General features: G+C 39.6%; 1 long non-coding RNA gene across 2 annotated transcripts in view; it reads left to right on the top strand.

Annotated features, from left to right (window-relative positions):
- The window catches only part of LOC108292975, a 54,361-nt gene extending 45,832 nt beyond the window's left edge, over positions 1–8,529 (top strand). For both annotated transcript variants that reach the window (XR_001820515.2, XR_001820516.2), the window contains 2 exons: positions 5,291–5,361; positions 7,899–8,529. This is a non-coding gene — a long non-coding RNA (uncharacterized LOC108292975). The remainder of the gene's footprint in view (positions 1–5,290; positions 5,362–7,898) is intronic.
- The last annotated feature ends 4,445 nt before the right edge of the window (positions 8,530–12,974 follow it).

Raw genomic sequence — 12,974 nt, forward strand, 5'->3', positions numbered from 1 at the left:
AAAAAAAAATTGGCTGCCATTGCCATTGTGTAGTAAATTAAATGTTTTATACAATGATATATATTTTAGGGAACTAGTTAAAAATGTTTGCATTTAGCCACAGTCTCTTATTCTAGAGCAGTGGTTCTCAACCAGGGACAATTTACCCACTCCCCCAGGGAATGTTTAGCAGTGTCTAGAGACATTTTCGATTGTCATGACTGGGAGGATACTAATGACACCTAGTGAATACATGTCAGGGACATTGTCAAATATTTCACAGTGTTCTCGACAGCTTCATCAACAAAGAATTATCTGGCCTAAAACATCAATAGTGCTGCTGTCAAGAAATCCTGGTCTGGAGTGAACTATTTTTGAACCTTATATTTACTTGGGAGTTAATGTTATTTTCAGAATACATATTTGATCATTTTGAGAGATTATGTTTAGAGTATGAGACTCTGCATCACCAATCACTGGGTGGTGATTGAAGCCAGTGTGAAACAAAGAGTTTTTAAGACCCAGAAGAAGTATTAGCCAAATGTAGAGTACTTTTCTGTTGGCTTTCTCGTTGTCTGTGCTTTATATAGATGTTTATTCATTAAAAGAAGCTAATGAAGTTCAATATATTTTGAGACAGTCTACTGTGTAATATTTTATCACTAAATTAAAGTGAAGATTTCATGTTTTCACACAGAGCAAGATGAAATATAGTATACTGAAGGAAATGTCCAATTATCTGAACACACAAATGTTAGCTATAATGGGCCTTTTGTGTTTTATTATATCAAGTTGCTACTAGCTGTACCTTATTAAAAGCTTCAATTTTAAAGGCTGAAAGATCAAAAAGAGATAAAAATATATTAATACTAATTGTTAACCAACCAGTAAGTATTTATTAAGCATCTTCTATGGGCTTGGCAACATATTAATTGAGAATATGGAAACATTAAGATATAATACTATTTTTATTGAGTTGATTTAATCATGAGTTGAGCCTGGGGAGTAGAGGTTGCAGTGGACCAGCTATTTGCACACATTTATCTCACTTAATTTTCACAATTGCCATGAGCTGTAGGTCACCCGATTCCTATTGCATGGATAAGGCAACTGAGGCTCAGAGAGATTGACTTGTTCATCGTCATTCAGCCAGTAAGTGGTAGAGCCATGATTCATTCAAACCCAGGTTAGTCTGACCTCAAAGCTCATTTTTTTTTTTTTTGTCTTTTTGTTTTTTTCTTTTTTGTGGAGAATGGGGTCTTGTTATATTGCCCAGGCAGGTCTCGAACTCCTGGGCTCAAGCTATCCTCCCGCCTCTGCCTCCCTAAGAGCTGGGATTACAGGCGTGAGCCACAGTGCTCAGCCAAAGCTCATTTTTTTAAATGTACAACTCTCTACGTCCTCCTCAAGAAAGAGGCACTTTCTTGAGCTAGAGCCAAACCAACAACTAAAGGGTGCCTCCAAAATCTGCTCTGTAGTCCTCTATTTGACCAAGCAGCTCTTAATTGGGGGAACTAAGACTGTTGCATGTAAAGCAATACAGTATCACCATCAGGAATATAGGATGACAATAGATTATCTCTAGTCTTTCCCATCCCCCTTCAACCCTGACAGCAGGGGGTGGGAGGGAGGGGAGGGTGGGGAGGGATAACATGGGGAGAAATGCCAGATATAGTATGCACCTAAAGTAAAATAAATAAATTAAAAAAAAAAAAAAACAATGAGGGCACATCCTTCCTGTTTTTGTACATGATTCTGGGATACAGGGAGTCAAGGTTAGTGTAACCTCTGGAATAATTCCATTACCTCTTCAATTCCAGCTTATTTTGATCTCAGTTTACATTTATGAACCAAAGAAAGTGGTAGGTTCTGTAGGGGAAGAGGACATAGTCATCCCTACTCTCAAGGATACAGAAAACCTCTGGGTCCTATTCTTTTTCTCAGTGCAAGTAGTTATAGACTAACTTTGGGCCTTGTGGTTGTCAGTATTCTTCTAGTTTTGAGTTTCATACTAAAAAGTTTCAACGAAAAAGAAGCATTCTGTTCCCCAAGAGGTAAGCAGAAGCTGCATTACCTGGCATTCTTGTGTTGTGCATTTTACATCCTCTGGCATGTCATGCCTGGGTTGGTCTCTCTACCTTTTCCTGTCTAAGGGCTGCTTGTTTTTTGAGATCTTTCTGCACAGAGTGGTTTCTGGTCACCTCAGCCCATATTGATATCTTTCCTAGAACAATCAGGGGCAGAATCGGCTTTGATTCCTATCTGTGCTGTTTATTGGCTGTGTGTTGTAAGGCAAGTCACTTCACCTCTTTGCACCTCCATTACCCTGTGGAATGGGGAAAATAATGGTACCTGCCTCAGAAAAGTGCAACTGAACGTCATCACACATGTAAGGCCTGTAACTCAGAGACAGGCGTATAATGATTTAGTAACAGCTAATTATTATCACCATCATCATCATCATCTTCATGAAATACAAATTTGATTGTCTTATTCTCTGGCTTATGTATCTTCACTGGCTCCCAGTTGCCCACTTGGTCACATTCTAAACTTCTTAACTTGGCATGCAATATCTGCAGGATCTCACCGCATCACCCAGGCTGGAATGCAGTGGTGCTATCATAGCTCACTGCAGCCTCAAACTCCTGGGCTCAGATAATCTTCCCGCTGTAGCCTCCTGAGTGCCTAGGAGTACCTAGTACCGAGTGCCTAGGCATAAATGCTGTCTTTAATGCTCCTTTAATTCTCCATCTTATACTTTTAATACTCCAGTCCCTCTGTCACAGTTCTTACTGTTCCCTAAAACTGCCAGGATTTTGAGTGTTTTAGGCCTTTATGGGAACTTTATTTGTCTCTCTGGAATAGCTCTCTCCCATCCTCAAATGTGTCTGAACCCAGCTTTATAGCACTTTTCTCTATGATGCCTTCTTCAAATTCCCAACATTCATTCATTCAGTAAGTACATATTGAATGTCAACTGTGTGCCGGGTTCTGCTGTAGGGACTGGGGTTTTAGCGGTGAGCAAAACTATAAAGGGATAAAAATCCTGATCCTCATGGAGCTTACATTGCTAAGCAGTTAATTTAAATAATTCAGTTTAACAAATATGCATTGTCCACTTACAATGCACCTAACACTATGCTAATCACTGGGGGCATAAGATTAAGACTTAATCCCTAGCCTCAAGGGTATAGTCTTAAAGAAGACCCCTAAATAGACCATCTCCATGCATGGTGATACAAGCCTGATACAGTGAAGCCCAGGGTTTTGTGAAAGCACAGAGGAGGGCACCTAGCTCACTTGGGGTGAGGGAAAGAGGGAAGGAAAGACTTTTCTAGAGAAAGTGATAGAGCTATGCATTGTGTTTTGAGGGAAGACTGAATCTTAAAAGTAGAAGATAAAGTTGATAAGTGAGCAAGGTATGACTAACAGATTTCTGTAGATAACTTGGAGTTGCTGGAGTTTAAAATTTAAGGTGTAAACCGGCAGGAACAAGGCCTAAAGGAGTAGGCCATGAGCAGACCCTGAGGGGCCTTATGTGCCAGCACTAAGGAGTTGTCATTACTTATTTTATTTTTTAGAGAAAGAGTCTTACTCTGTCACCCAGGCTTGGCAGGGGTGCCATCATAGCTCACTGTAACCTTGAACTCCTGGGTACAAGTGATCCTCCCACCTCAGCTTTCAGAGTAGCGAGGACTACAGGCATGTGGCACCATGCCCTGTTGATTAATTTTTTTTTGTAGAGACAGGGTCTTGCTATGTTACTTAGGCTGGTCTCAAACTTCTGGCCTCAAGTAATCCTCCCACCTTAGCTTTATAAAACACTGGGGTTGTGGGCATGAGCCAGCACACCTGGGCAGGAGTTGGAATTTTTACCAGCTAAAGCTTGGATGTGCATCAGATTCACTTACGGAAATTATTTAACATCAACTAAAACCAACAAATCTGATGTCCAGGGACCATCCCAGAGCCTCTGGGTCAGAATCCCTGTTGATCTGTATTTCTAATGGCTTAACAGGTTCCTAATACACTCCAGAGCTTGAGTACTTTTGCTACAGGGAAGTTTCTTTCTTTCTTTCTTTCTTTCTTTCTTTCTTTCTTTCTTTCTTTCTTTCTTTCTTTCTTTATTCATTCTTTCTTTCTTTCTTTCTTTCTTTCTTTCTTTCTTTCTCTTTCTTTCTTTCTTTCTTTCTTTCTTTCTTTCTTTCTTTCTTTCTTTCTTTCTTTCTTTCTTTTTTTTTTATGAGACAGAGTCTTGCTCTGTCACCCAGGCTCGAGCGCAGCGGCGTGATCTCGGCTCATTGCAACCTCTACCTCCCAGGCTCAAGCGATTCTTCTGCCTCAGCCTCCTGAGTAGTTGGGATTATAGGCACCTGCCACCATGCCCAGCTAATTTTTTGTATTTTTAGTAGAGATGGGGTTTCACTATGTTGGCCAGACTGGTCTTGAACTCCCGACCTCAGGTAATTAGCCCGGCTTGTCCTCCCCAAGTACTGGGATTACAGTTTTGTGCCACCATGCCCGGTCAAGTTTTTAAGTAAGGGCATGACAATCAAATTTTGTGGCTTGGAAACATCAAAATCACACAGACAGGATAGAGAATGGATTTGAGAGGAAGACTGGAGGTAGGGAGAGAAATCAAGAAACAGTTGGTTAAGTGGGAGATGAAGAGGGAGTGGCTTAATATCCCATGGCTGTGGAGATAGATGGATGGAGGAGATGGATTCAAAAGCTATTAAGGAGTTGGAATTTGCAGGACTTGGTAACTGGCAAGATGTGGGTGCAAAAGAGGGAGGAATTAAGGGTGATTTACTGGTCTCTGACTGTGACCTCTACATCATTAGTGATGTGTAATACAGCCACCAACTGAGATTATTCCCTACAAGAACTCCTCTTCTATCCCTCACACTACCTGGCAAGTACCAGACCCAGAGAAAGTGATTAGTGGCTGCAAAATCAAATGTGGCTGAAGGGAGTCAAAGCCCCCAAGACCCCATCCCCAAATAAAATTTCCCTTTATTATTTTCTGCAATGGCTGAAATTCCAGTTTTAGGACAATCTTTTTCCTACATGTCTTATTCACTGCTGCAAGTTCTGGAGTTTAGTCTTCACAGTGGCTGTGGTAAGGCTCTTTAGAGATTTTTTTTGAAATGAGATCTCATTACATTGCTCAGGCTGGCCTCAGCCTCCCCAGTAGCTAGGACTACAGGTGTGCACCACCACACCCCCACCAAAAGATTTGTTTTTGTTGAATAGAAAGTAGTAGACTTTCAAAATATTTCATTTAACTAGTTTCTTTTTCTTTTTTTAGTGTACATATATGACCACATTGGGAAACCTTTAGAAGAAACATACATTGGATACCTCTCCCAGGATCAGACTGTGAGTTCTTTTCATTATAGAATTACAATTAGGGAAGGGAAAGGGAAAAAATGGGTTTCTCTGCTTTTCTTGGACTGCCTCATTCAAGATCCTGTGGTTGGATTTTCTTTTGGTTATGTATCATGATAAAAGGTTCTGAAGCTTAGAAAGAAGCTAAGGCATTTTTAATATTGGTTTAGTGCTTTGTCTGACCTGAAGCAAAATAAAGCAAAGATATCAAGGTAATAATTCTCCCTGTTTTTGTTTCAGCTCTTGTTTTCTACTCTTAAGTTGTGATGCAAGCAATTCAGTTGTAGAAAAAAATAATTTATTCAGATCCTTTAAGTTGTTTTTGACTTGTGTGGTTCAGCGGCCCTTTGGTTCAGTGGGAGAGGAAGGAGGGAGGGACAGATTAGTGAGGGGGATCTTTAAAAAATCTTGACTCTCAGGCTGAATCCCAAATCAATTAGAATCTCTGAGGCTGTTACCCAGATAGTAGTATTTAAATCTCCCCAGGTGATTTCAATGTGCAGCCAATGTTGAGGACGACTGCACACTAATCAGATAAACTCCATGTGATCATAACTTTCAAGCCCCAAGCCAGAACATCAATAATAGCTGTCATTTCTTGAGTGCCTACTCTGATAGGCACTCTAATATATCTTGTCCTTTTGCTCTTAGGAAAAGCCTCAGTTGGGTGAGGGTATAATTCCTTTTCACATATGAGAAACAGAGGAGGTAGGTAGCTTGTTCTACATCATATAGCTAAGTGTCTGCTTGACTCCAAAGTCCAGATTCTTTAGCTCAGCTTACTATCAAAATAATGTGAGGGTTGATGGATTTTTGTGTTTTAGGTAGGAGACAATTGCGTATTTTAGGTAAAGCATCAAAATGTTGAGAATTCATAAACATTTCAATGATTTATGGGGAAAATAGGCAGCAAATCAAAATCAGAGATGTTTTAGCTTCCAAGACATGTGTTAGCTATACACCTGCCATCTCCTGAAACTTTGAAGTTGGATTCAGAAAAGGAAGCTTAGAATAAGAATAGGTACTATCATCCCCATTTTTTAGCTGAGAAAACTGAGGCTTGGCAAGATTGTCACTTGCCCAAGATCAGACATCTAGTAAACCAATAGAGTAGCTCTGTGTTACTCTATCCCCATGGTCTTAATCATTATACCATACTGATTCCTGATGAGCACTGAAGAGTAGAAGGAAGTGGTATGATGATATATTGGATGGAAAGTTATTCTAAGTTTGGAATCTGGCAAGGAAATAGCTACTAACCACTGCCTAAAGCTTTCTGCAGTAGACTTTACTAAGATGTTTTTCCAGATGAATTGTCCTGGAGTGCTCCATTAGACTATAGAATTTGGAATTTTCTTTGGTTAAGTCATTGAACCATAATATAATCTGAAAATTGTTTTTAATAATATGAACATCAATGAAATAATCTATTAAAGAAAATTTTGCCCATAATTATATCATCCTGAAATATAAAGGTGCCTTCTTTTATCTATGCTCTGCTCTATCTGGTCCATATATTTATGCTTATATTATGTTCACACTTGTATGATACCTAGGAATCATTTAAGGTCTTTTATCACCTGACACTGTATTATAAAGATTGCCTCATGCTGCTAGATAGTCTTTGTATTAGTCATTTTTGTATTATTTCATTGAGCACTTGGGCCATAATTTAGCTAGTTGCCTATTTTGGGGGCATTTGGTTTGTTTTTAATTTCCAATATTATAACTCATAGTATTATAATCACTATTTTGCATGTAATTTTTTTCTAACATGGGGCCATTTCTTTAGGATAAATCTTTTCAAATGAGGTGTTTTCTCATTTATTCATTTACTTATTGAGACAGGGCTTGCTATGTTGCCCAGGTTACATTTGAATTCGTGGGCTCAAGCGATCTCCTGTCACAGCCTCTTCAGCTGGGACCACAGGCACGTGCCACTGCACCTGGCTCCAAGATGTTTTTGGAGCTTAAATAAAACTTAAGGCCGGGTGCAGTGGCTCACGGCTGTAATCCCAGTATGTGGGGAGGCCAAGGTGGGAAGATCACTTGAGGTCAGGAGTTTGAGACCAGCCTGGCCAACATGGCAAAACCCCATCTCTACAAAAAATACAAAAATTAGCCGGGCATGGTGGCAGGCTCCTGTAATTTCAGCTACTTGGGAGGCTGAGGCAGGAGAATTGCTTCAACTTTGGAGGTGGAGATTTCAGTGAGCCAAGATGGCAACCCTGCACTCCTGCCTGGGCGACAGAGTAAGACTGTCTCAAAAAAAAGTTTAATAAAGTTTTTAAAGTTTAATAATACAAAACTTCCATTTATAAAATGAATATGTGCTCTCGATATGCAAATAAATAAGATTATTCCCCCCTTTGGCTATGTGTAGTGATAATGGTTATTTACATTTTGTAAACTGAAGCAAGTTACAGGAAGTTTTTTGTATCAGAAACTAGGTTTGGACCTCTTTGTATTCTTTTTGAAATGGGGAAGTTGTTAAGCTACTCATTTTTGTTTTCTTGCTTTGATTAGAGACCTGCAGAATTCAATCAGATGGACTCTCACACTAGTTTGCAGGCGACTGTCTCTGGCTCTGTTGCTCATCCTGTTTGCTCAGTAAGAGAGCCTGGTGGTTTTCATTTAATAAATGTACAAATCTTGAGAGTTGGAGAATCAGTAGCCTACCTCAAAAACTGACATGTTTTGTGTTTTTGAGAAAGCTGCTTTCATTGCTATGACGTCTGGCTAACAAAGATCTTTTTCATTTTGTTTCAGGGACGGTTGGATTTTTTTCCTGTTTCTGGTTTATTACTAAAATCTACAGTGTGCTGAAGGTGGAGTAAAGTATTTTCCCGAAGGATTCCAAGCACATCTCCCTTGCTCTTGAGTATCTGTATATCTATATGAACATCAATGAAGATACATATGTGTGCCCCTAATTACATAAATTTTAAACACGTATAAACGTAAAATCTCATTGTCTGACCTCAGTTTATATGACACAAAATACTGATTGTGTGGAAGAAAACAGGTTGGGAAACAGATTTATTCAACATCATGTTTTCCTGATAAGATACCATAAAATGTTTTAAATTAAAGCAATTCGAGCAAGGGAGGCACATTTCTTTAAAAAATTAAAGTTGAATACCACACTGGTTTTTCAGATGAAGTTTTCTTTTTTTTTCCTTTTTTTCCTCCATATTGTTCAGAGAATCTAATTCCATCAGAACTACTGTCAAATAAATTTTATGTAAAATGTATATTTTTCTAATGGGAGTTGATTATACAAGCTGTATTACACCTCTGTATCTGGGTGATCATTTAAAAATGCATATTGGTTTAGCACATAGAGTTCATGAAATGCCAGGTAATGCTCTTATTCCTCAGTGAAATCTGTACATTTCTAGTTGTTGGTTGTCTATCTCTGTTTGTTCCTTGGGGGGCTGAGAATGTTCAAGTTTGACTTACCTGTGTTTAAATTTTCTGGGGTTTATTTGCTCTGCCTAAACAATAGTCAGGTATCACATCTCCCAAAATGTTGGGAATTTGTGTTGCAAATATTCTTCGAGCTTGTAGTTTTGGGGAGCAGTCATGAAAATCATACATTTTAGATATCATATTGATAAGTGTGGATCTCATTTAAGAAAGTGTTTGAAAAATGTCTACAGATACCCTTCAATTAAGGAATATTCTCAAAGCCATCCTTAAGCGGAGGAGTACTTGTTTGTGTGTGCAGGGATCAAAGAGTTTGTGTTGCCCTTGGATGGGAGATTGGAATGAGGAGGAACAGGGTCAGGGAGTTGCATTCTGAAAGAGAGTGAAAGGAGGAGAAGGAGTTGACTAGTTACCTCATGGAAGAAGAAAATAATTCACTAGCCAATAATGTGTCTGTATTGGAAGGGTCAGGGCTACGACTGGTGGCAAATGGATCTGGGGCTTAGAGCAGTCTGGTGGGGGAGGTAGTGGCTACAGAAGGTTTCTTGACAGTGGAATTTTCACCTCCTCTCAACCCTCTCCCATTCAATCTCATAACTTAGGGCTGAGCCCTTAGCCCTGCTTGGGAGGAGAAACTGCTGTTATGAGGTCCATTGGAACCAGTTCTATTCTCCTCTAAATACTCTGAACTAAGTTGTGGTATATTGAGCTTCAGGGACCGCTTTTCCCACCAGGTTGGCTGCCAGATTGTTTTATCTGAGCTCCCAAGCCTGCTTATTTGCATTGATGGTAGTAGTTTGCTAGAAAGGCACATTTATTTCTGCAGCAGGAAAATGTCATTGCCTAGATGGCATTCATAGATTAAGGTGAAGGCAGACACCTGCAGGTCTCATGGCAGCCATCTTTGAACATCTTGAAATAGTAAGTCAGCATTTAGCTTGATTTTGGAGTGAAAAATGGAGAAGAGCAGTTAACTTTTATTGCAATGGGGCTGAATAGCTCCCTAAGCCTCCCAGTGTGGGCCCACAAATACCACTTTGGAGGCAGGAGACATACAGTTCCTTGCACTGCTTCCAATGAGAGTATCAGAAGAGGAGCTACTAGTAGGTCAAGTAGTTTGACTCAATAGGTATTAGGGGCTCTTACGTTTTAGACATATTTGCCTATCTCATTTGTGTACAGTTGTTTCACATCTAATGGTTGCAATAGAGGTATAACCATTTTCTGAAAGGAGAGCTTAAGGGAACGTACCCTTGCCCTCCTGTTCTATAAACCCTGATGAGTTGCGGCTGAACTGAGGTGGGTGTGGGAACTAGGCCAGGGTGGGCTGAGTTGTATAGAGGGAAGTGGCCTGCGCCAGAGTGGTAGGGTAGCAGGGCCTAGGGCCCAGTGGTTATTCACTGTCCTCCCGCCAACCCCTGCCCCTAGACTGCAATGTTTTTGGAATAAAGTTGGGCATTTGAGAGCCCCAGAAACCATCCGACCCTAGATTTTCTCTCTGATCACCCCCTCCCTCCTTTTGAAATGCTTTTCATTCATAGAGGATCAGATTTATGCTCTTCCAGCAAGCCCTTTCTGCTGACCGTCCCCTCCATCCCCTGCATATTCCTTATATTAGAATACCAGAATATGAAATATTGGAGTCCATATATTTCATTTTACTTTGTAATGTAGTTAGTTGTTCATCCCCTGTCTCCTCTATTCAAGCAAAAGAAAAGGGATGGAGACCATGGTATGTGTCTCCCTCACCACTGTTTCCTGAAGGATCTTGTCATAAAAATCAGATGCACACATAAAATTTGACTTTATTTAGCATATTTAAGAGGAACATAACAAGGACAGATTAACAGCACCTATTTAAGAAACACAAATATCACTTAATAATACTTAGTTAAATCACAAACATCAATCTCTCCACATTCCCCAAGTAGGAGTCCGTTATTCCTTTCCAGCAAAAGAAAAACAAAAAGTATTGTAACCATTTTAGAAAAGATCCAATTAAAGCCAACAAATATGTGAAACTTTGGCCTTGGGCAGAGTCTCTGGGACTACTGGCCCAGGTAATAGTGTTGATTTGTGAATTTGATTGCGTGTGAGTGGGGTTCTCTTCTTGCTGAGGGGAGGAGGATAAAGCCTGCCCCTTCTGGGCAACTGAATGTAAGTTGTGCCAGTGGGAACTTGGCCCCAGGACTGTAGTTTGAGAATCCTTTGAAAAGACACTTTTCAATTACAAATTCTTTTTTAAAAGAAAAATGAAACTTTTAAATTCAAGCTTTAAAATATTAAAGAGAACTGTTTACTGATTAAATACATTTTTCTGTTTTCAGTTTCAAAGCAGCACACAAAATTTGATATTAAAGGCAGTTTTAGAAATAATTTAATGAGGGTATATATATAGTTTTTTTAGTTGTAACATTTTGTTCTGAAAATATAACAAAATCATCTTATAGTTTTCTTTTCTTATCTGACACAAATCCCATTGATATACTACTGTAACTATCAAATACTGTAGCTGTGACCCCATAGAGGAGTCCCACTACCTCTCTATGTAGTTAGCCATCCATGCTCACTCTATCTTATCTCTCAGACAACCAATGAAACGGGAAAAAACAGCAGCCTTTTTCTGAGTTTTGTTACTGCTCTAGGAGGGCATGGATGGTAGCATTATGGATCTGCCAAGTGCAAATCCTGTCAGTTCATGGTCAGGTGTCCGCTGGGTCTTCAGGGTGCAGTATTCTTTTCATCCGGCTAACTGGACTCCACTTGCATATCCTGGAGTCCTTCCTTTTTAATGGAGAACGATGGTCTTCTCTGAATTTGCATTCTATATATTCAGTGAATAGAAAACAGCATACAGGTGCCAAGTGTGTTGTGGAAAACTGTCAGCAAGGACTTCAGCCAAGATGATTAGTTCACACTAATGACCAATTGTACCAGAATAACTTCTCACCTGTCATATATCATATCAAGGATTTAAGGAATGAAAGTCATCAATTCCTGCCACCCCACTTTGGTGCCATTTTACATATCCTGTAGTATATAATTTAAAAATAAATTTAAAAAACAAATGTACTATGTTCTACATCAGAAACTGACCAAGGTGTAGGTCATACATAGAATTTTGCATGCATTTTATTAACTAACTTTACATATACAAACTACCCATTTTTGAGGACGACACTATCTACAAACACTACAATCTAATATCTAGCACCATATCTCCAAGAACACTTACATTTTATATACAGTTATAGTTTACATTTAGGAGAATTACTACAAAAAATACTACACCACTAAAACAAGATGAAAATACCAAACTTTTAACATTAAGTTGTAGCACAGATGAAGGGCGGGGGGGTGGAGGGGAAATCCACTCACGTCTGAAACACCAAACTAAATCCGATCTTGTTTTTCTGTGCATTTTAGAACAAGACAGGTAGAGTAATTATTTCTCAGACATAGTAAACCTCCTGCTGAGTGGACAAGTCACTGTGGTTTTCCCTTGGTGTGTGTACTCTGAGATATGCAGGCTTTGGGAGGCAATGATGGAGATGCTTGACACCTATTAGCAACCTTCGTTTACCTTGAGGATTCTTATTTTATTTACCAAAGAGCAGTGAACTTGTTAGTGACCTGGCTATCAGTGGCCAGGTTCAGCGGATTTTAGCTTTCCTGTTTACTCCTATTTCAGTGGATTTAAGCTTTCCTGTTTCTTCCTCCAGCCAGTTTTGTTGCTTATGGCAAAAAACTGCTGTAAGCTAGCTGGGCATTTGCTGTAGAGGAAGAGATTATTGCTAAGTAATTGGAAAGATTTTATGACAAGGATTTCCCTTCTTTTTGGATTTTAGGCTATCGCATCTGCTGTTTCCAGCTCATTGCTTCTGTCCCCTCATGCCTAAGCTTAGTGGGGCTTTAAGGGGTCGAGAACACTAGTCCAGCCCATAGAAAGTAAGAGAAAGAGATAAGGAGGGAGAGGGTTAAAAGTCATCGACTGGCCAGATTTTCTCTCCTTATCTTGGACACTGGCTAGCAGCCAAGCGTTCCTGTAATCTTTTGTCTGCTCTAGAAGGAAATGGCATTTTGCTTAGAGAAACCTCTCCTGACAGCATGAGGTCTGTCTTATAGAGGAATACAACAGAAAAGACATTATGAGAGGAAAACACTATTTTTCTTCC

This window comes from Cebus imitator, unplaced genomic scaffold (genome assembly GCF_001604975.1).
Source record: "Cebus imitator isolate Cc_AM_T3 unplaced genomic scaffold, Cebus_imitator-1.0 Scaffold517, whole genome shotgun sequence".
Taxonomy (NCBI): domain Eukaryota; kingdom Metazoa; phylum Chordata; class Mammalia; order Primates; family Cebidae; genus Cebus; species Cebus imitator.